Genomic DNA, 24,480 nt, shown 5'->3' with positions numbered 1-24,480 from the left:
GCCACGGGCTCTAGCCCTCAACGTTTTCGTCGGGTGGTTCGCTACCTCCCTGCCCATTCCACTGGATACATGAAGCATTTTGCAGAAATTTGCGGTAAATAATATCAAGTAAAATGGCTTTAGATTCGCGGTTCTTTCGCAAAGCTTTTTTTTTTAAAAAAAAAGCATCACCGGCGACCAGCTTTGCGACAGAAGCGGCGCCACTTCCTGCGCAACACGCCCATCATTTTGCACGACAATGCGCGGGCGCATACAGCTCAAGCTGTGGCTGCTCTGTTCGGCCGTGGTACTGTGAAGTACTGTACCATCCACCATTCTCCCCCGGACTTAAGTCCTTGTGACTTTGATTTGATTCCGAAGACGAAGGAACCACTTCGTGACATTCGCTTCACAACTGTTACAGAGATTCGACAGGCAGCAGACCGCTTCATTCGCACCATCAAAAGAGCAGACTCTGCTAACGGTATACTACGCCTTCCACATCGCTGGCAACGGTTTCTACACAACGCTGGTGACGACTTTGAAGGACAGAATGAGATTTTCACTCTGCAGCGGAGTGTGCGCTGATGTGAAACTTCCTGGCAGATTAAAACTGTGTGCCGGACCGAGACTCGAACTCGGGACCTTTGCCTTTCGCGGGCAAGTGCTCTACCAACTGAGCAACCCAAGCACGACTCACGCCCCGTCCTCACAGCTTTACTTCTTTACCTTTGAAGGATAGTAACAGGTGGGAACATGTAACTCTTTTGTATCGGTGGTGAATAAATAGTTACCACCATTTAAGTTCCAACCCTCGTACATTCGGTGGTGGTATTACTACTACTACTACTACTACTACTACTAATAGTAGTAATCTCTTACGCCACGCACGAGTTTCGCAACATGATTTCTCGTAATTTGCGATGCGTCGAATACGAATACAGAAACACAGGAAAAAGAAATTAATAAACTTATCTCGTGTAAGAAATTGTGTACCTGTTATGTTAGCGCTACTGTATCGTGTTTCGTAGTAAAACAGTTTTAGGTGCTTCTGTATTTAGGATAAATGGAACAGTAGATATAATCTTTTACAGTTCTCTATTATTACAACATTGGTAACGATCTGCAACTGTAGTAATGTTACGTAATTTAACCGCAATGGTAAATATTTTTGACATCATACCTATTGGCAACACACAAAAATTTAGGCCTCAAAAGTACAGGATGTGACATATATCAGTACGAAGTGCGGTTCACCAAACACTGTGGAGAAGCTTACGGAGTCGTTTAACGTCTCATCGACACCTAGGGCATCAGAGATGGAAACCACTTTAAATAGACAAGTATGAGGTAGGAAATCTGAATCAACATTGCGGTACTCTAAAATGATCTAGGAAAATCGCGGGCAACCTTAAGCTTGATACTTGAACAGAGATTCGAGATCCGCTCCATCAGACTGCGACTTCAAACGCATCACGACGAACTAAATCACTGATCTGAAGAAATCTTGACCGGTCAATCTGGTTTTCTCACCCCACGTCAGTCGTCGTCTTAAATGAAGCTACACATGGACTTGGCTTTGTTTGATGCACCTCACCCCACCCTCTCTCTCTCTCTCTCTCTCTCTCTCTCTCTCTCTCTCTCTCTCTCTCTCTCTCTCTCTCTCGTTTAGCCCAATCGCTGGGGAACCCACAACCTAACAAATAATATTCAAGGACTGGTTGAACAATGTATTTGCAACCCCTCTTCTTTATGGGTAAACTGCGTTTCCTTAGGATTCCTCCACTAATCTTAAATCTGGTATCTGCCTTCCTCGTGGCTAGATTTTTATCGTTTGGTATCCAGTGGTTTTTCATTACCGCCGGTCGTATTTCCAGGTGTTGATTCGTGTAGTTATTTCAAACTGGTTATTCTCGGTTTACTGCTGCTCGAATGTTGCACATTTTACGAACTCCACTTCTATACATGAACCAACATTTAAATTTTACCATTGTTACCAGACTAACTTTCCATGGAATATTAAAGGGCTCTTAATGTACCCTTCAGTGAAATGTGCTCCACTTGCAAAAGGCAGGGCGAATGTTTGAGTATCAAGACTAAGTACGTGCAGTATTATTAACACTAAAATATTACAACGTAGTCACTCACAAACATCACATCTTCATATAATTAAGAAAGTGACATTACTGCTACATGAAAAACAGTCTCTCCCAGAACTGAGGCAAAATTTAAATATCTCGTAATTCGGAGAGACAAGATTTCTTTTTGTCTTGCTTCCGATCACCGTGTAGCATCTCCTATATCTTCTATTTCGTTGCAAAACACAGAAGCGCCATTACAGAAAAGTAAAGCGAGTCAGGTGTCGCATTCGAAGTGTGTAGCATAGTGAAGAGAGAATACCCCGAACGACGCGGAAAGAGGACGACTGCTCACCGAGTGGCAAAACACTTGTTGCACTGCGTTGCGCGTGTCACGCCTCCTGGACGACTTCTCCCTCCGTTCAGGATAGCGATCGCTGTTCTTCACTTTCAACAGGTTTCGGTTCAGCAGTAATGACACCCGAAACTGGTCACTTCAACGACAAAGAGTAAGCATGCGCACGAGACGGTCATTCGGCGCGGCGCGCAATCTGAACGAAACTGAGGCCTGCGCACGAGCGGCCAGGCGCGGCTTCCTCTGGGATACTGCCAACTGCAAACCACGAACTTCCCCTGCTGACGAAACGAGGCGCGCGCAAGGAGCTTACACACTGCATTCGGCAACCGTTCGTTTTAAGTTTTTACAAACTGATTAACGCTAACTGAATAACAAATCGCAGGAATTCTGTTGTTTCCTCCTTTGTCTCTGTCGCTAGGATGCAACAAATGAAGCTATGCTTCCCTATTTCCGCTATGGACGATTTGCACCGCAAAAACACAGTGCTATATCAACTGAGGAGACTCCTAGTTACACGCATTAATGTGGCTTAACAGTTCTTGACACATTAGATTGGTCAGGAAACGGTCGATACTACGGAAACTTCTTTCTATTTTTTTTCGAATATTCAGCTTTCACAAATAAATAAATATAGGGACAGCTCCAACATAGTGCAGACAGTTAAAGAAGGTCGTCAACCTCCAAGTCTAGTGCGTTCCGATATATTTACCTACACAGTGAGTATAGTGTATTAAAGTGCTTTTACTCCAATGCACTTTCTGTCGGGCAACGTCACGTAATGTATACGAGACTCTTATCTCTGAAAGCTCCAGAATAAAGTTTTTTGTCGTGAAAAACAGTATAAATTCCAAGAAATTTAAGTCTGCGTCAGATCATCTTCAACGCAGCAGACATGAAGACGAAATGAGTCTGAAAGTATACGCCACGGCGAAGGAACACAATACACCACTCGTTAACATGAAGTCGTGACTCCCTTTATAGTAAATGCCTCATAAAGATAGGAAACGAGAGGAAGTTCATAACAGAATATTCACCTCCAATGTTAATACTTAGTGGGAACGCACTACAAAGAAGACACTAAATCAAAATCAGGATATGTCTTTGAGGGTAGCAACATATACAAACCAATTCAATTCAGTTCAGCGGCAGAGGAGCGGGATGGAATAGGACGGGGGGAGGGGCACACCCACTTCGACCTTCACAAAAACTGATACATAGACAGACAGGCAGGCGAGCGAGCGAGCGAGCGTACGGACGCATCCACGCACGCACGTCTTCAATGGAAGTTGGCAATATGAATCAGCTAAATCCGGCACTCAGGCTGGGATGTAAGGAAACTTCGCAAACGCGACGGGAAAGCGTCACGTAACGCAACCACTGCAACTATGAAGAGAACACCAAATTTCCAGCATGAATACAAATTATATTTTGCATGATAAAAGTTTAAATTTACTGATACCATCAACATTTGTTAAAATGTGACAATAATTACTTGTCTACGTCTGCTGAACTAACAAAAGCACACTCAGGTCTTCGTAATATCTCGACCGGATGTAAACTATTACTGTTCGATGCAGAATGATTCAACTGAACAGTTGTATGCATGGAACTAACGGAAGTGATGCGTTTCCAGTCTTGTGTCTTGGGTAGAACGGAAGACATGCACCGTTTATGGTACGCTGTTTAATGCCTAAAAAGTTGTACTATGTTTTCCCGATTTTAAACTCTCTGCTACATGAACCTCTTACGCGGCTCTACCTCTTCTTCCGCATAGATTCTACCACAAACTGTCATCATCTACCACATAGCGCACCGCAAACGTTGATCGACGTTTTTATTCCAAGAAAATTGAAATATATAGAGATTTTTCTTTTCCATGACAATTTAAAGACACAAACGCATTAGGACTAATAGCATATCTTGTGTTGCTTTACAATTCAAAATTTTGTTAAGTACCGGGTTCACATTCTTGGTAAAGTTACTGAAAGTTGTCATTTCTCTAGGCTGTGCCAAAAATCTTTATTGTTTATGCATCGAAATAATGATTCTTGGTACAGCCGAGAGGAATGACAACTTATATCTTTACAATTCATCTGCGCGAAAACAAACTCGTGTTATCTCATGCGGTTCCGGAAGCACTTGAGGTTAACAGGTTACGTAACTCACCCTGTGTACGATGTTGTACTGGAACCACGCGCGAACGTTAAGAAAGAGCTACGCTCTGTTGGTAGTAAGGAAGGGCTGGCAGCAGGACAGGAAAGCGGTTAGTCACTGATGGTGAGTAGTGTTTACTTGCATAGCTGTGTGTCATACAGACCATTTCGCAGAAGCGCAGCACGTAGGGTGTAGTCCGGCTTCAGCACACTACACTAGCGGCGATTACACCGCAGCTTTAGTGGTAACTCTAAACACCGGATTTCTAAAAATACTCGCAGCGGCAGTCGATGAAGATAATTGCCACTGGCTGCCGTTGGGTGGGTGGGAGCTCCAATACACGAGGCTCAAGCAGCAGTACAGCACTTTCATTCGTTGTTGTCTCATGTAACCGAGAACCACTTTCACAAAGTAGGAATTTGTGTTCCCAAATCACTTCACGTTCCTGCATCAACTTTCAAAACAAAACGTGTTCTGGAGTCCACAACAGCATTAGTATAGCTATGTTCATTTCATTTTCTCAAATTATTCCCACTATACCCCGTGCACTTCATTACCATTTGAAAACATTTATCAGGCAAGTATTTGATGGCAGTTGGTCATAGTCATCACCCACCGTAAATCGACATCCTTTTAGTCGACTTTTAACTCAACGTGCAAAGGGGATTTCAAGCTTACTACGCCTAATTACTCAGTGCACTATAAAGCAACCTGTTTCAATCATGTACACACAGCGAGATGCGCTGATTCCGAATGTTTGGAACCTTTCTTTGCACGCACCAGTTACGTCATATGAACTGTAATTTCATACGTACGGTTCTATAGACTGAATCGTAGATACAGAAAGGAGCAACCGTCAGCCTGATCGTAAGGCAGAGCGGCACCGCTATCCAAGTGTCTGTAATGCATTCTCATTCTCTTTAGTGAGATAAATGAAACTAAGCAATACGATTTTGCATTGCCGGTGTTAATTCTAATTATGATGCAACACGTCTTTGAACTTGCATGCTCCTTTGGACTTGCATGCATGAACGGCCACTGCGGCGACAACAGCCGTTACGAAATACATGAAACGTATTCGCAATTACGAGTATGGACAACCATTAGTTGTGTAATGTAATAACGACGCTGAAAATTTGTGCCGGATCTGGGCTCGAACTCGGATTTTCCGCTTATCGCGAGAGGTCGCCTTACCTGAGCAGGACTCACAGCCAGACCACGACAGGTGGTGTACACACTTGCTTGACGACATATGGAAGTTTGGATCTGGCCGTGAGTCGTGCTATAGCCTAACGTAAGGCGACCGCTCGCTATAAGCGTGAAATATGGGTTAGAGTGGCGGTCCAGCGCAAATTTTCACTGTCGCCATTCCATTATACAGCTGATGGTTGTCCATATTCGCAATTGCGAACACGTTTCATTTATTTCACACTTAGCAATGATCTTGAGCCTAGGTTTACAAATACTAACCCTCAGAACAATCACAGTGGGGTAGGTGGTGAACAGTCGACTGACAATACTGGAAACATTCCGCACCTCAAATGATTCAATGTCAATCTTCATGAAACTTGTACTGCAAACTGCTCATGACTCGTCTTCCTTCTATTGCGATATCTTTCGATATTAAATGATCAACAAGTACAGCAAATAAAACAAGAACAACTCGAGCGCTTGTTTACACAGAAATTATTGCCAGGTTTAACCATGCACAATAGCAGGTTGTGCCGCACATCAAGTACGTGGCATTCAGAAATGTATCAGCTACCTTTACTTTCCGAAACCGCGGAAGTCGTGGACATAATTTAACAAGCCCAGTGGAGATAGTCCTCCTCCGGTATTTGTATTAAACCGCCTCGTATGATACATGGAATTTCTTAGTACCGCCTGCGAGCACAAGCCGAGCGAAATGGCACAATGGTTGGAACACTGGACTAGCATTCGGGAGGAGGACAATTCAAATCGGCGTCCGGCCAACAAGATTTAGGTTTGCAGTGATTTGCATAAATAGTTACAGGCAAATGTAGAGACGGTTCCTTTGAAAAAGGCTCGACCGATTTCCTTCCCCTTCCTTTCGTAATCGGAGCGTATGTTCCCACTCTAAGGACCGTGCTGTTCACGGGCGTTTGACTCTAACCTTTCTTCCTTCCTTCATCCGAAGCACACACTAGTTAAAACTAAAGCGACAAATGGAAATTTGACAAGGTTGTGTTTATTTTGCCGCAGAACAGTGTAAACAGGTGATAGTAAAGTAGAAACAATGTAAAGAACACACAACGTGAACAACCGCAACATGGATAACAGTAAACAATAACGTTCTTCGTTTTTTCCAACTTAACGGATTTACACAGCATTCCCACAACTGTTTAATGTGCTCAGCGTGGGGTGTTACCGCCTATGGCAGCAATACGGGCATGACAAAGACAGGGCATGCTATGAGTGATATCATCAGTCTTATGTTGACGCAATAACGCCCATTCTTCCGGCAGAGCTGCTCGCAAGTCTTTGAGACTGGTTGGTGGATGCTGACGTGATACAACCTGTCGCCCTAGCGCATCCCAAACATGCTCTATGGAATTTAAATCGGGAGAGGTCACGGCATGCATGCAGTATCTGCCGTTTCCAAGAAAACGTCAACCACCCGTGCTCTATAAGGTCGAGCATTATCGTCCATCAATATGAATTCTGGGCCTACATAACCTCGCAACAACCGCATATGAGGTCCCAAAATCTCGTCGCGATAGCTGACAGCAGTTAAACCTTGACGATTCGCCCGCACAATGTCATGAAGAAGTGTTCGAGTGGTCAACATAATCCCTACCCACACCATTACGGATCCTACTCGATATCGGTCTCTTTCCACAAAGTTTGGATTGCGAAATCGTGTTCCACATTCCCTCCAGATGCGAATGCCTCGAGACACTATCTCCAGACCAAATCGGGGCTCATCTGCGAAAAGAACATTGGCTCACTGTTCGACCGTCCAGATGGCATGTTGACGACTCCACTCTAGACGTTCCCTTCTGTGAAGACATGTCAGTGGTACACATACAGCAGGTCTCCGAAAATAAAGGTGAGTCCGCCAAAGTCCTCTGTACACCGTTTGCCTCCTTACATGTCCAGTGGATGCTACGAGGTCAGATGTCAGTTGCCGTGCAGTATAAAGGCGGTACCGTCGTGCCCTTACAGCCAAATAACGGTCCTCTCTTTCTGACAGCACACGTGGTCGGCCCTGCTCTTGTCTTCGGGATACAAAAAATGGTTCAAATGGCTCTGAGCACTATGAAACTTAGCTTCTGAGGTCATCAGTCCCCTAGAACTTAGAACTACTTATACCTAACTAACCTAAGGACAACACACACATCCATGCCTGAGGCAGGATTCGAACCTGCGACCGTAGCGGTCACGCGGTTCCATACTCTTCGGGATACTGTTTCGCTTTCTATAAATTGTCGCCACATCCGAGAAACAACAGAACGATTCACATTAAGCTTTCGGGTCACATCAGTTTGCGACTGTCCTGCTTCCATTCTTACCATGGCCCCCACCGCAAAGAATCTGGTGTCTTGTTTGTGCCATATTGCACCGTCTGTGACTGTGTACAGAGCGACTGTGGATGTGGGACTAGCCGGAATACATTACCCCGTTTGATAGGTGCCCTGACACCAACTTTGGCGTATTGTCGATTGACCGAAACACTATCTTTCGTGCAGAATACGACTGCACGGACATCTGTTTACATTTTTTTATGATTATACAATGTGAATTAGACACAACACGGGAAAATACCAGTTTTCTGCTTTAACTTTGGACACCAGTGTAAATAGCTGACGTTTCGAATGCAATGTGTACTATAGTGCAGTCTTAGGAGGAGAAAGGGTAAGAAATAGAGACAACACAGCCTCTCCAGTTATTCAGCTATGCTCTTTAAACCCAACTAATATCCCGAATCAATGCAGATATTGCATATACTTACAAAATACATAGCTTTCCTTACATCGATTTTACTGATTACCGTCCGCAACTCGTGGTCGTGCGGTAGCGTTCTCGCTTCCCACGCTCGGGTTCGATTCCCGGCGGGGTCAGGGATTTTCTCTACCTCATGATGACTGGGTGTTGTGTGATGTCCTTAGGTTAGTTAGGTTTAAGTAGTTCTAAGTTCTAGGAGACTGATGACCATAGATGTTAAGTCCCATAGTGCTCAGAGCCATTTTACTGATTTCCCCCTCCACAGGTGTTATCGCGAGAGGTAGAGTAATGGTTTACACATTGAACTCGTATTCGGAAGAAGCGGAGTTGTAAACTCTTTACAGCCATACAGATTTAGAATTTCTGTGTTTTTTCTTAAATCACTTCTAGCAAATGGCAGGACTGTTCCATCTACGATGCAAATACCTATTTTATACCCCATCATTGTCCAACTGACCTCCGCCTTAGATGACCTCTACGTCTACGACACGCCAAACTTCAACCTTCTTTTCTATCTCCTTGTTACATACCACAAAATCGTACTAGAGGCTCTAAACTACTCTATACGACGCTAAGTTCTTTGGAATCGACATATGCCACAACTGATTCCGCTGCTAAAATACAGCCCCTAGATCTAGACAAGATGCACAATCGCTCCTTTCGCAGTCCGTAACTTTAACTCTGTTTAGGGAGCTCTTAATGCTAAAAAGGAAGGTAGAAATGGACAAAGGACGCGTAAATGATTATCGTTATGTTGCTGCAGAACCATTATTTTCTGCAACATCTCCCAAGAAATGAGGCAGCGCCAGCAAGCGGGAAAGCGCAGAGCTAAAAAGGGGCGTGACGCCTGGAGGAGGTGGCGAGATATAAATAGTCGACGGCAGGTACCGCGCGGCCGCTTCCTCGGCACACACGGCCGCGATGCGTGAGTGGTCCGTCTGCACGCCCCGAAAAGGCAGCTACAAAGACTTGTCTGTATTCTCCGTCTGCGACCCACTGGTACGCCGTCATGAAACACGAGACGGCGAGATAACACGCGTGCACATTCCGACGCGCCGCTCGCCGTGCTCTGCTACGCGTTAACTCTCTGGCGGCGATAAGGTAACTGCCCGCTTCCCTCGCAGCTGCACCCATTATGCAGTCAACTTGCAATGCTCAATGTATACACAAGTTACAGACCCCACCGTAGCGACAGGAACAGACGGAGACCACACGGCGGATACCGAGGTTACGTTTGCACAGTGAATATGGCGCTGACGCCTCTGGTTAGTCTGCGGTTTCTTTACACTGGTTGTTAGCATCTGCCACAGCATGTTGTATACAATGGCGATACTTACACGAATTATTACACACGCATTTCAAAAGAAACATAATGAATGACTGGATTTCGCTCAATGGCATACAAACCATTTAAATAATGTAACGGGCATATAAAAGGAAGTGTGACGATTACTGTACTGTTAAACACGACGACGACGTACATTATTTATATATCTGTACAATATTTACAATGTCAGGGCAAAATTTGACAATGTTATTGCCATTCGTACTATCCCTCAAGTCGCAAGACAAAATTCCCTACGATGTACTACCTAACTCAAAACAGCTTGCCCCTTCAATGAAGTGACAGCGCCGTCATGAAGGCTTCCTAAACGAAATGGGCGAAGTTCGCAGACGAAGAACTTACGGTTTCTGGGCTTTATTTTTTGGTCTTTAAAAGCATCTTCTGTCATTAAAAAAATGCGTTTTTTATGTTTGTGTGGCTTTCGCAATGTTGGTGTGTGCGAAACAGTCCATGTTGCATAGCTGTTCGGGTTCCACGTCAGACTGTGGTTTCCCTTACACCTGATAATGTTAGTCAACTCACAAATCGTAAGAAAGCAAAGGCAAGCCACCTCCGATAGGACCAAGTGTAGCAAAAACGCTGCCGAGTTCAAACCATCTTTACTATGTTTTAAACGAGACAACGCACTGATTCAATCGCAAAATCCTCTCGTTTAACCAGTAAGAGGACGTCACACAGATTCCATGTACTGCCAAGCGTTACTGGTAATGAGAGACAACGATCTTATTGATGGTAACATTCTTAGACAATATTCCATCAATCCTCCTCACACCGCAATCCTTAGTATGACCAAACATTTCGAGCTAGATTCCAGCTGAAGGTGCTTAAAGTTCCCTATTGACACTCGTCTCTTTTTTGCGTTTTCTTCACTGTCAATGAAACATGGAATTAAGGAACTGACCGGACCCACTTGAAATGTGATCAAAGAACTTTTAATATCAACATGAAATTACTTTTAATAACAACCACGAAAAATGTCACACTCGTCAATTCTCTACGTTGCTCACTAAAAATGTCTTCGGAGGTATTCTATTCGGTCTCACGTTGGCATGCAGACATAAATAACGCCAACTGTACTTTAGGGAAATATTGTGTAACTAAATGTCCACGTAGACGGTCGTGAAATCTATCTAAAGGGGTTTGCGAGTCCATACGAGACTAAATACAGGTGACTCAGTCTCGAAGACTCTGTTCCCGTAGAAGGTACAAGTGTCCGACTCCTGTGATTCACTTCCGGAGTGAAACACACACTGTTGCAGGACACACGACGCAACCGAACTTTCTCGGAAGTAGAAATGTCGTTAACTTTTGTCGTGGCAAGAAAGTCTCAGAATTCGATCAGCGCGTGTGTTCCGAGAGGTTCAGAGATTCGCTATTAATTCGTATAATAAATGACCCCCAAAAAGTTGATCTGAGAACAAAACAAACCAGTTAACTGAACTATATTAAGCACAAAGAATGCTGTGTAACGAGAAATGTCTTTATTAGCTTGGAAGAACCAAGTAAAGTTCTGAAGGCAGTCCGAGAACACATTTCGTGTTGTGAACAGGATAATTGAAAGAAAACTGCACAATTTAAGAAATCTGGAAACGAAATTGTCACTAAAGTTTAAGTATTACGGTAAGTACTACAATAACATGTATATACTATTTTATTAAGTTAAATGTATCGTGGTTTTGAAGTCGAGAAAGCTGAAACGGGGCAGAAGAAACTACACAATTAAATGGTTATATGTCAGTACGTTGAACTTCCATTGCATTATATTGTCTTCCAGTACAATACAGAGTAATTTACGATTTTTTTCCTCTTCCTTTTCTTGTTCGGGTAGAGATTTGAAGGTACGATCAAATCATTTCGTCTTCAGTCATTAAGCAGTTGAATTTCGTGCACCATGTCCTTTTGTGAAACTTTGGATTTATTTCTTTTTGGCAGTTTCAGTGGAAGCACTAAACATTTCTGCGTCTCCTTCATCGCGATACTGACCAGATACCGAATCTTGCATTACATCTTTGGAATCAGTCATATTATTCAAACATGTGGACTCACTAATTTTAAAAAGTTGTGAATTGTCACAATTACGATCGATACAATAAGCAAGCTAAAGACAAATTGTTGAGGAGTACTCTGAAATTTTTAGCTAAAATACCAAAGCTATTTTCAACTAATTTTTGAGTGTTCTAGGCAGGTGAAAACTGTATATACATTTGGGCTTTGTCGGATCCCCAAAAGTCACCACCATTTGGGTGTTGAACCAAAATAATCAAACTAAGAAGTCATACATCTGATACGGGGACACACTTCTGATCCATCCTGTAGCAAAAAATTTCGTGTGAGAAGACACGCTCATTAAAAATTCGAACATTGCATTTAATATCAATGAAACATGACTTAATACATAGAATCTCCAGCTAACTGGATAACTGTTATGCGTACCCCTTGGTGATTATGGAAACATATTCCCTCTGTTTTTAGAAGCTTGTACAATCAATTCTTTCCTTTAAGAGAGCTGTAAAATATCCAGTGTTCCTTGTTTCACTATCCTGCCAATAATGTCATACAGTAATGCGAAACAGATACTGATCATTGCTTTATGAGTTAAATGAAAAATCATTAGCTGGTTATGAAGGTTTTTTTACGAAGTACAAAACAATTCTAAATAAACCTTTAAAAGCACTCATCTGCATTTTAAACAAGTAAGTAAATAGTGATGCACCTTTGGCTGTAGATGGATTCAGTTTCTAGACTGCTGACAGCTCGGGAATTTAGGGAGTGATATTTTTATTTTATTTACACCTCAAGTTCTGTAGAACCAAATTGAACGTATCAGTACATGAAATTAAAACATAAAAGTAATAACAGACAAAAATAAAATGTTTATGAACTCAAAAAATGTCAAGCCTTAAGTTGAAGTAAACGCAGTCAACAATACAACAGGAACCAGCTTAATTTTTCAAGGAACTCCTCGACAGAATAGGAGGAGTGACCCATGAGGAGACTTTTCAGTTTCTATTTGAAAGATTTTTGAATTCTAGTGGTAGCTTATTGAAAATGGATGCAGCAGTATACTGCACACCTTCCTGCACAAGAGTTAAGGAAGTCCAAATGCAGGTTTGATTTCTGCCAAGTATTAACTGAGTGAAAGGTGCTTATTCTTGGGAATGAGCTGATATTGTTAACAAGAAAGGACAGTGAGAGGCCAATGTCAAAATACCCAGGCTGGTGAACAGGGGTCGACAAGAGGTTCGTGAACTTACACCACTTACTGCCCAAACCTCCCGTTTCTGAGCCAATAATATCCTTTTAGAATGCAAGAGTTACCCCAAAATGTAATACCATACGACATAAACCAATGAAAACAGGACTCATTTTCGTGTCAACCGATCACTTACTTCAGACACCGTTCGAATAGTAAAAATGGCAGCATTAAGTCTTTGAACAATATCCATAACGTGTTCTTTCCATGACATTTTACTATATATCTAAACACCTAGAAATTTGCACTGTTCAGTTTCACTAATCATATGTCCATTCTGTGACATTAAAACGCAGGGTTTTGTTGAATTGTGTGTTAGAAACTGTAAAAACTGAGTCTTACTGTGATTTAGCTTTAGTTTATTTTCTACAAGTCATGAACTTACGTTATGAACTGCACTGTTTGAAACAGAGTCAACGTTGCACACAACATTCTTTACTACTAATTTAATGTCCTCAGCAAACAGAAATATTTATAGAATTATCCGTAATACTAGAGGGCATATCATTAATATAAATAAGGAACAGGAGTGGACCCAAAACTGATCCCTGGGGCAACCCCCATTTGACTGTACCCTACTCAAGACCCCACATCACAGCCATTCTCAACACTGTGAAAAATGACCTTTTGCTGTCTGTTGCTGATGTAAGAGGTGAACCAGTTGTGAGCTACTACACATATTCCGTAATGGTCCAACTTCTGGAGCAATATTTTGCGAAGAGTACAATCAAATCAACATAAATCAAAAAATTGCCTAGCGTTCGAAATCTTTTGTTTAACCCATGCAGTACCTCATAGAGAAAAGAGAATATAGCATTTTCAGTTGTTAAATGACTTCTAAAGCCGAATTGTACACTTGATAGCAAATCGTGTTAAATAAAATGATCAATTATCTGATTTATCAGTAACAGAAATATTTTTACTACGAACTGACTTTATATCATCGACATTGTGCTGCTGACCAGACACTTCCTTTACAACTGGCCATATTACTTTAATTTTATCCTGTGAATTAGCTATTCTACTTGCATACCACAAACTCTTTGCCTTCCTAATCACATTTTAAGCACTTTACAGTACTGTTTGTAATGGGCTACTGTACCTTGATTGTGACTACTTTTAAAACTAAAAACTTCTAAACTAAAAACAACAGACTGGATAAAGAAATATAGGCCTGTCTAGGGACAGCGAATAAAACAAGTTTTAGTTTCATCAAAATTCTAAAGAAAGAAATCACTTAGTACTAACTTCAAAATCCTACTTTTATCAATCGACTATTATACCGATAACATTATACGGATGTAAAGCTCTAATATTTACGGAAAACGAAGAAAAAGAACTTAATATTCAAAAGAAAAATATTAAGGAAAATTTTTGGACCTATATATGAAGAAAATTGCATGGAATAGAGGGTAATAAAAAAATGTAGAATAAAGAGAATTATCGTAACATCGTCAAGTGCTAAAGAAGAGATGGGTGAACTGGGCACGTCATATAGCAAGAATGAAGGGGAGTAGACTACCTAGGACAGCATTCTGCAAAACATTAGATGGAACGAGAGGAAGAGGATAACCCAGAATTAGGTGGCGAGATAACATATGGGAGGACACAGTTAGGATGAACGTCAACAACAAACGGACAAACAGTGCTCTCGACAGAAAGAAATGGAAGAGGCTCGTAGAGCAGGCGGCATATGGACGATACGGCTCTTCCCCCATATAAAGAGAAAAGTATATCATTTTACGCAATCAAGTTTTTGTGGTATCTCGATTTTTCGAAAGAAGGCACTAAAGATACGATAGAGTAATGGAACTGTACTGTGTACTGTCAGGCAGGTGATAGTCTCTTGAAATTGTCCGTCTTCAAACTACAGGTGCTATACAATGATGTGAGAAAAGTCATGGGACAGCAATACACACAATACAGATGGCGGTAGTATCATGTTAAACACGGTATGAAAGGGCAGTGCATTGGCGAAGCTATTGTTCGTACTCAGATGATACGTGTGACAAGGTTTCCAACGTGATTATGGCTGCACAACGGGAATTAACAACTTTGAATGAACAATGGTAGTTTGAGATAGATGCATAGGACATTCCACTTAGGAAATTGTTGGGGAATTCTATATTCCGAGATCCACAGTTTCAAGAGTGTGCCGACAACACAAAATTTTAGGCACTACCTCTCACCACGGACAACGTAGTGACTGACGGCCTTCACTTAACGACCGAGAGCAGCGGAGGTTGCGCAGAGTTATTAGTGCTGACATACAAGCAACACTGCTTGAGATAACAGCAGAAATTAATGTTGAATGTACGGCGAACGCATCTGTTAGGACAGTGCGGTGAAATTTCGCGTTAATGGGCTATGGCAGCAAATGACCGACGCGAGTGCCTTTGCTAACAGCACATGGCCTGCAGCGTCTCTTTTGGGCTTGTGACCATATCAGTTGGAGTAAAGACGACTGGATAACCATGGCTAGCTAGCTAGAGTCCCGATTTCAGTTGATAAGAGCTGATGATGGGTTTCGAGTGTGGCACAGACTCCACAAAGACATGGACCCAAGTTGTCAACAAGGAAACCTGGTGGTGGCTCCATAATGGCGTGAGCCGTGTTTACACGGAATGGATTAGCTCCTCAGGTCCAACTGAACCGGTCATTGACTAAACATGGTTATAGTCGGCTACTTGCAGACCATTTGCTGCCATTCGTGGTCTTTATGTCTCCAAACAAAGATGGAATTTTTATGGATGACAATGCACCATGTCATCGGACCAATATTAGTTGCGATTGGTTTGAAGAACATTCTGGACAGTTCGAGCGCATGATTTGGCCACTCATCGAACATTTATGGGACAAGTCGAGAGGTCAGTTCGATCACAAAGTCCTGCACCGTTAATACTTTCGCAATTATGGGCGGCTATAGTGGCAGCATGGCTCAATATTTCTGCACAGGACTTCCAACAACTTGTTGAGTCCATTCCACGTCGAGTTCCTACACCATGCCGGGAAAAATGAGGTCCCACACGATATTAGAAGGTATCCCTTGACTCTGTCACCTCAGTGTACTTTGTTCCCTCATGGGCGTATGCAAAGCTTTTAATTCACCCTTATGAGCTAATCATATTTTAATTTATAGGACTTTTCCACTCGTCAGTTCTCTTTTCGAATAAATAGCATCAATCACCATAGCGGCTAGAAATTTTGTGTCGTGTGAATTCGCCTCGAGAGTTTTCAGCTGGCAACTGTAAACGTTACTTAGTGCACACAGCCTGGTGGAGCCTCCCTTGAGAACACAGTGTAGAGTGTTCGCCGCGTAGTTTCAAGATTAAATTTCGCCAACCTATACTCTCATGTAGAAAGAAGTTTCATATTAGTTTTCAAAACCTAGTAACGAGAGTGATTTCAAATGAACACGCACCGTAAGAGCGTCCGTCATCGACGTTACTGAGCGATAGGCCGATAAAAACCTTGATGCAGCCCAGAACTCGTGTAAAACACTGCTTCTGTGCAAATGGGCTGTCACTGAAATTTGATTAAACGCAATATATTTAATTCTGCAAAAGCCCTGACCGGCCCCTAAACAGCAATGACGAAAAACCTATATATAACGTAGAGTTTACAAAACTGGCGGTTGTGTGTACTAATACGAAATTGCTCTATCACATACTGCAGATGTCCTCGAACGTCTAAGTATCGCAACTTTTGCAGAACGGATAAGAGCAGTATTTGGTCACCTTGGCTATTTTATTCACTAACGTCTTACGTCTAATACTCTGGCGTAACTCCTCACCGAGAAACAAAGTAATCAATGCTTGGAAACGCTTGACAAGGGTAATACCTCATTTTCATTGTGGGAACTCTGAAGCAGTTTACTATCCTGACTACAGCCTCTCAATGTATTTCTTATTTTATAAAGTTTGTTCAAATGGCTCTAAGCACTATGGGACTTAACATCTGAGGTCATCAGTCCCCTAGACTTACAATTACTTAAACCTAACTAACCTAAGGACATCACAAACATTCATGTCCGAGGCAGGATTCGAACCTGCGACCGTAGCAGCAGCGCGGTTCCGGACTGAAGCGCCTACAACGGCTCGTCCACAGCGGCCAGCATAAAGTTTGTTGTCAACAATCAGTTATAGTTAGAAAGTATTCGTGATTTTCATAGCCAAAACAACAGAAGGATAATGACACGTTTTCCGTCACACAGCCTTAGAAGGGCAAAGAAATGAGTTAAGTAAGCGGTTATAAAAATCTATGATCACTAACCACTAACCCAATGACTGAAAACTGCAGCACGTGGAAGTAATTTTGAAAACAAAATAAGAATCATTTATGCTCGGCAACTCATCTGATTACGAAGAATAATATCTTACTCTCATGATATCATGTTCAATTATGTCCGACTCACTGTAATAAAAAGATACACAAGCTTCAGCGCTACTGAGCAAATTGGCGGTATTTAACATGAAAGCAGCTTAAGACATATCTAGCATACTGTAACACACTGATACACGTTCCTCCTCATACAGACGCGACAATAGCAAACATGGGGGCAACAATAAAGTAAACGGTTTGTACCGAGCGACGTGGCGTACTGGCAAAGACAACTGATTTGCTTTCGAGAGGAATAGGATTCTAATTCCAATCTGGATATTATGATTTGGATTTCCTCAGTTTACGTAATATACAAGTGAACGTGAGTTCGGGGCACTCTAAAACGCCGCTAACGTCTCCTTTCCCCATCACTGTCCTATCAGAGTTAACATTTCATCTCTAATGACTTCACTGACACTGGATTGTTAAATCCTATCCTTCCTAACCTGTTCATATCCAAAGGCCATTTTTTTACAACTACGTATGAACGGATCGTGAAATCTCTGCACCTGTCTGAACACCAAAGATGCACCAAAACACAATACGGTTGGCAGTCGTAACTTCTTGACCGATCAGTGTAATTCAGATGTTAAATAACGACAGCCCAGTAAGTCCTCGTCCAGCACAGCTTTGGTGCGGTTCTGCGAGTGTATTTCGCTGTGGCAGCCGCTGTAGGCGTGCCCGTGGGCTGAGCGCAACGTCAGCCAGGATTCAGACCCACGCAATGGCTCGCCCTGCGCCGACGTAAATTGACACAATTACACTGGCCAGCACCAACCGCCTTCCGCTTTTAGTCTTTTCTTTGCCACAACAGCGTACGTAACCTTTGGGTCTTTCTCGTCTCCAACAACATAGCACGACAACTGAAATATGACCACATGGCAACTCGAAACTTGCACACTACTAACATGCACCAACTCTGATAGGTTAATGTTGAGAAAGGAAATCAGTTGTCATTTTGTTTAAATAACCGCGCCAGCATTTGGATCCAAGTGATCTATCCAGCCGCGCTTGATCATACTGAAACTGAAACTGAGGATGACCGAAAGACCGAAAAATTTATTTCTGTCGTAGATTTTTTTTTTTCGTCGAAGACTGTTCTACAATTCTAAAATATTCGTATCTAATATATTGCTAGCTCGATATATAGATAATTAACTGATAAACCTGATATTGTCCGGGTATTTACTGTGGCAAATTTCTATTACAAACGAAAACAAAAAATAAACTGTGTTAGTAGTGAGGTATTGAAAAAATTTCATTTCCATGCAATCGAGAAAACACGTTTGAAATTACGAAACAGTCGTATAAAGGAATTTGCGTAACGTAAAAATGTATAAGTACAGTATCCAAATCAAGAAACATGATCCCGGGCAGTTTCTCTACGCTGGCCGCACCTGCTACGCGGGTCTACAATGTGCTTTTGTCTCTCTATGGCAACACCTCTTCCATAGCTCTATAGACTGCTGCTGTTTTTGCCTACAGTCGTTTGCGCTTCGCAAACGAAAGCTGTCAAAAGCACTGTCAGGTGTCAGGGATTTCCTTAATTTGACTCGACTGTATGAGTGTTTTAGGAGTAAAGAATGAATGTGTAAAACTATATGCATGATGCGACAATTTTTCATGCAGCTCAGTGTTTATGACGTCATATCTCTTGCTTTATGTACCGTACAGTGATGTATTTATGTAGGCACATTCAGCGGTATATGTGGATACTGTGCGCGAAATATGTTGCGAATTAAGTAACAAAGGAGTAATAGTTTAAACGTCAAGCATGATGTGGCAATTTTTCTGCATCTCAGTGTTTATGACGTCGTATCTACTGATCCATTTGTCATACAATGATATAATTCATTACCAACATTTAAGCGGCATATGTGGATATTGTCTGCAACAAGAACTGAGAATGGAGTTATTAGAAAAGACGTAATATATGTAAATGCCATGCATGATGCGGCTGTCTTTCACACACATCTCATTGTTTATGAATTCATACATTCTGAACTATGTTCGGTAAGTGGTTCTTATCCCCACAAGGACTGTTGCCTGATAGTAAAGAATATGAAGGATGTCTGTACCGAGTTTGGTTGAAATCGCTGCTCTGGTTTAGGAGAAAATATGGAAAACACACATACACATCCATTTTTTATAATATTTATGGCTTCAGTATCAAATCGAAATCAAATATCACTCGAAATAATAGGAAAACCACCATACCAGATGGAATACCTGCCAGATTCTACGGAGATTACACTTAAAAATTTACTGCCCTGATCGCTGAAGCAGCACAGCCTTCCAAGCCATTGGAATAACGGTGCCAGTCAGTCTTGTTTTCGTTAAGTATCATCAAAGGGATACTCTTAGTAAAAGACTTACACCACTGACGTCGACTTAATGTTGAGTTATGGAATGTTTTAGATATTCACTGTTTACGACCATATATTTCGCAATACAGCTCATAGTTCTACAATTTACTATGTGGAATGAAGCTACAATTTTTATTTATACTGAAGGCAGCCGATAATTACGGTTTTTACGTATCCATATATATATATATATATATATATATATATATATATATATATATATATATTCGCAACAACCAGTCTCCGGCAGATACTCAACGCTGCGTAGAAATGCAGCTAAGATGAGATGAATATCTACCAGAGACTGGTCGTTGCGAGATATCTACAACTACATCATACTTCGCAAGCCACCTAATGGCGAGTGGCGCGAGATACACCTTGTACTACTGAGCCCTCCAATCCTCTTCCACACGCGAATAGCGTGTGGGAAGAATGATCGTCGGATAGTGTCTAAGTATTGGCTCTAATTTCTCGAATTTTCTCCTCGTGGTCATTACGCGAGACGTATGTAGGAGGAAGTATTATGTCGTCCGACTCTTCACGAAAAGTGCTCTCTCGAAATTTTAATAGCACCCTCTTGTAACGATTCCCAGTACTCGCCACGAACGTTTTGGAAAAACAGGGGAAAATGTAAACTGACATGGCCTAAGAGCAAGCCAAGTCCAATAAGGTACACAGACCATACGTCAGACAGTGTAAAATGTAAGCTCATGCAAATTTAGATTACTTACAGGGATACTACGCCCCAGAACGTCGTCCGTTTGGTGTTTACTCAAGGAAGAAAGCCCGCTTTGCTGCTATACGATTGATGGCATTAATATTTATGGACAACCTTTCGCTCAGCGAACAGGCTCGCGTTATTGGACAAGAGTGCAAGTTCATTGTACTTATAAAAAGGGTGATGAAAGAACGAATCCACTGAGTTACAGACCAATATCGCTAACTCCCGCCATTCGAAAGATCCTGGAGCACATTTTAAACTGCAATATTAAGACATTCCTGTAGGTACAGCAGCTCGTCCTAAACCGTCATCAAGTGTTCGGAGGAAAAAAAAATCCAGTGAAACATAGTTAGATTTCCAAAAGGCTTCGGACAGTACACGGCATTGCCAAGTAATAACTAAGTTGCGGTCTTACTGAGTGTTGTCCTAGACAAAAATAACCCACTAAAATTTACTAGATAGCCAACGCTCAACATAAATGACAGTAACTTCAGTGTACCCCACGGAAGTGAATACTACCGCTAATGTACTCAATACTCTTAACCAATTTGTAAACTAGGGTCTGCTGTACTGTCAGACTGTAGCTGACGGTGGTGATGTCACTGGACTGATTCAAGGAAATGCTGACAACTTACAGCATTTTCATACAGTGTAATGAATTACAGCTTTCTTTAAATGTGGATAAATGGAAGAAAATGACTATTTCAAAGAAAAAGAACCCCATGTCATCCCGTTAGAAGTTAGCGGTCACGTCGTTTAAACAATGGTGGGTAGCACTACGAAGTAATACAAAATTTCATGAATTCGGAAGGTGACTCCTCGCTTTGTTCGAGGAGGAGTAGAAACTGATTTTAATTTCCCATTCACACGTACATCATCCATTTGAACGGAAAACGTCCCCATTTGAAGAGGAGTTACATCAGAAATCATATATTCACCAGCAGTGTTTTAAGAAAACCACAGGAAGCTTAAATATGAATAAAAAGATGGGGACTCAGGCCCGATCCTGCAGAATGGGGGTCCAGTGTGTTACTCATGGCATGTACTCCGTCCAATATCACAATTCTAGGCCGTGTACGGCTAGGTTTCTGAAACTTTGCCCACTACACAACATTTGGAATAGTCCGGAAGTTCCCCTTAAATCAAGTCGTGCTAAAATGTTGGCAGGAAGGCCCGAAATGCAAGTTACAGGCTGCTTAAATGAATATTTTTCTTGGACCATATTGGTATATTTCTTATTTAGTGTAGACGGGTATGGTGATTATGTCTTATTATTGATACGAAATAAAGCAACACAAAACCCACAATGGCTAAGGAACGACTGAAAAATTTCATGATATTAGTACAAAATTAAGAACATAGTCTGATTTAATGGGAAGCAAAACTTAATACGATTTGTAATAAATGTCTAAACGCAATAGACACAAATAGAAACTGTAAAATTTACAGGTGAAATCAATAACACCAGCTCCTCAGAACAGAGAATTGCTACAACTAGGCGAAATTACTATTGAGCAAAATATTTTCCATGTAACAGAGAACTGAAGCAATGTTAAACATCACTCTAATTGTTGGAAGCAATTCTGTAACATGTCTACTGGAGATAAGCAGTAATTCAAAGTAGTAAGACAGGCTGTGGAATGGAATGTTACCGAAGAACCCTGGTGTTTGAAGTCTGCTCTTCCCTAATAAAATCCAGTTTGTTGATTAGGCCGGCACTTAGATTGGTTGTTATGAAAGATCAGCTAAGCCAATAAGAGTTAGACATGACACGAGCGCCACATGTGACCATAACCACGACTGTGGTTTACTCAAGGAAACTTTTAATTGAAGTCTATTAACTCTGCGTCTAAGAACAGATCCTATATTTAAAAAATGCTCTTATAAATAATTTCTTCCCTAATAGAGTAGAATACTGTGATGTGCAAACGTAGATCCTACGCCTCTTAGACAGCAAACTTTTTGTGTCGGCTTATAATGATGTTTATGCAACTTCCCCGGTAGCAAAATCCTCTTCCTGGGTGGTCAGATGTGTACAACCAAATCGAAACGTGCAACAACCCACGTTACAGAGGATTCGTTATCGACAGAGTTTCGTAACCTCGTAAGTTCTCTGTGCAGGAAAACGTTCCTCCATAACGTACAAACTCTTTCAACCTCGTCGAAGCAATTGCGGACTAGAATATAATTTCTTCGGGTACATTTTCCATTACGACAGTTTAACTGTGCGATATTATGCTGCTTTGCGAAGTGAGTCAACAGACTGTATGATTTAAATCGTTTACTGAAAAGTATTTACACTAGCGAGCATGGCTGTAATGCAAGAAATGTCGCTTTGTTATTGATCAACTTCTCACGTGCTGGACTTGTAATGAGTTCTTACTATACACAGTGATGGTTGTCAATGCGGATAGTAGCTCGAAACCGATCTTTCCACTATTCCTCACATTTCAGGAAAACTATGAGTAACTTAAGTCACCTAGTAGCTACGATTCGTAACTAGAATGGAACCTAAGTTTGTGCGATATAAGCTTTTCTGCACTGAAAGAAAACATCTGCAGAATCCAAGCTCTGTGGTTTTAACTGATATACGTTAAGAACCATTTGGTACGTGTCATACGCGAAATTGAGTTTAATCGTAGAAAACCTCAGTTACTTCACAAATAGTGGCACTGAAATAATAAAATTTAATATCGCGTACATTTAAAGAGAGCCAGACAGGAGTTGTCTTCCTTATTTTCCGTTATAGAAGAATAAAGAACTGATGAATTAGGACACTATATAAGAAATAACAGTTTCACCGTGAACCGAAGTACAGTTCTTTAAACGCTGCGCCATTTCTTTCAGTAATCGCATATGTAAGACTCCTACAAAGACACTAATTTAGGTACTTTGTTTACAACTGTTTTCCCACGTTGTCGAGTTGATACCCTCTCCTCATCACCGTTAATTACCTACGCACAACGAATACATCAAAATTTACACTTTCCCATCGCATTATTGTATTTTGTTCACAACTTTCCATTCATGGTCTCTCTGTCCCCTGAATCCTATATGATTATTTTCCCGCCATACTTACTGATGCTTACCTAGCCTCCGTAACTGTTTCATAAAAACATTTGCCTGTATTTAACTGATCTATGACCTGCACTGATGAATGACAGCTGCTTCAGTCGTGAACCTAGGAATAAACAACCTGTGATAATATGCAGCCAAAGACATGGACTGGCCGTTTATTTCTTTAAGATATAGATAAAGAGCTGCTTAGCTTCAGTAAAACTGTACAGATACCTGCGGAATGATCCCAAAAGAGCCAGAAGCAGTGAACGATTCAACAACGAAATCTATCAATACCACTTTACAAGTAATCCACAAACTTGAAAGGGTCCACAGCCTATAGAAAGAATATCTTACGCTACAGTCTTCACAGATATATATTTTCACAGTACGCCCTCATTTCATTATTACACTTCTGTTGCTGTAATTATCTTACAGAATCAATATTTCGAGTGGAAATTTCTCAAGACCAAACTGTCATTACACTGATGGTGTCATCTTCACTACCTAACGGTACAGCAGGATTTTCGCGTGCTAAGTGGTGTGTGCTTAATATGCGATTATTCAAATTTATATGGAAGTAGTATAGAAATATCTGTGAACAGCTGGAAAATACAGAGTCCCTTTGTTACTGTCTCGAAGGCAATTTTCTCAAAGTGCAGTAGAGGTATTAATAATCACAGTACTGTCTATTGCAGATAGCGATCAAGACAGCCGGGTTCATTCAACTTTTTTTCCGAAAGAACTTCTCTCTCACACAAGAATTACACTGCATAATTCAATCTGCAAATTGAGAGGAGTATAATCTACGAAGTACTAAATG

General features: G+C 41.4%; 1 protein-coding gene across 6 annotated transcripts in view; it reads right to left on the bottom strand.

Moving 5' to 3' along the window:
* LOC126299537 (talin-1) overlaps nucleotides 1–24,480 on the bottom strand; it is a 267,085-nt gene that overhangs the window by 184,493 nt on the left and 58,112 nt on the right. The window contains exon 1 of one of the 6 annotated variants that reach the window (XM_049991528.1): nucleotides 2,413–2,665. The exons of the other annotated variants lie outside the window; for them this stretch is intronic. The gene's annotated coding sequence lies outside the window, so the exon portion shown is untranslated. Of the gene's footprint in view, nucleotides 1–2,412; nucleotides 2,666–24,480 lie in introns of those variants that run through there. 6 annotated transcript variants of the gene reach the window in all.

This window comes from Schistocerca gregaria, chromosome X (genome assembly GCF_023897955.1).
Source record: "Schistocerca gregaria isolate iqSchGreg1 chromosome X, iqSchGreg1.2, whole genome shotgun sequence".
Lineage (NCBI taxonomy): Eukaryota > Metazoa > Arthropoda > Insecta > Orthoptera > Acrididae > Schistocerca > Schistocerca gregaria.
The sequence above is the reverse complement of the archived record's forward strand: the minus strand, read 5'-3'. Positions and strand labels throughout refer to the sequence as shown.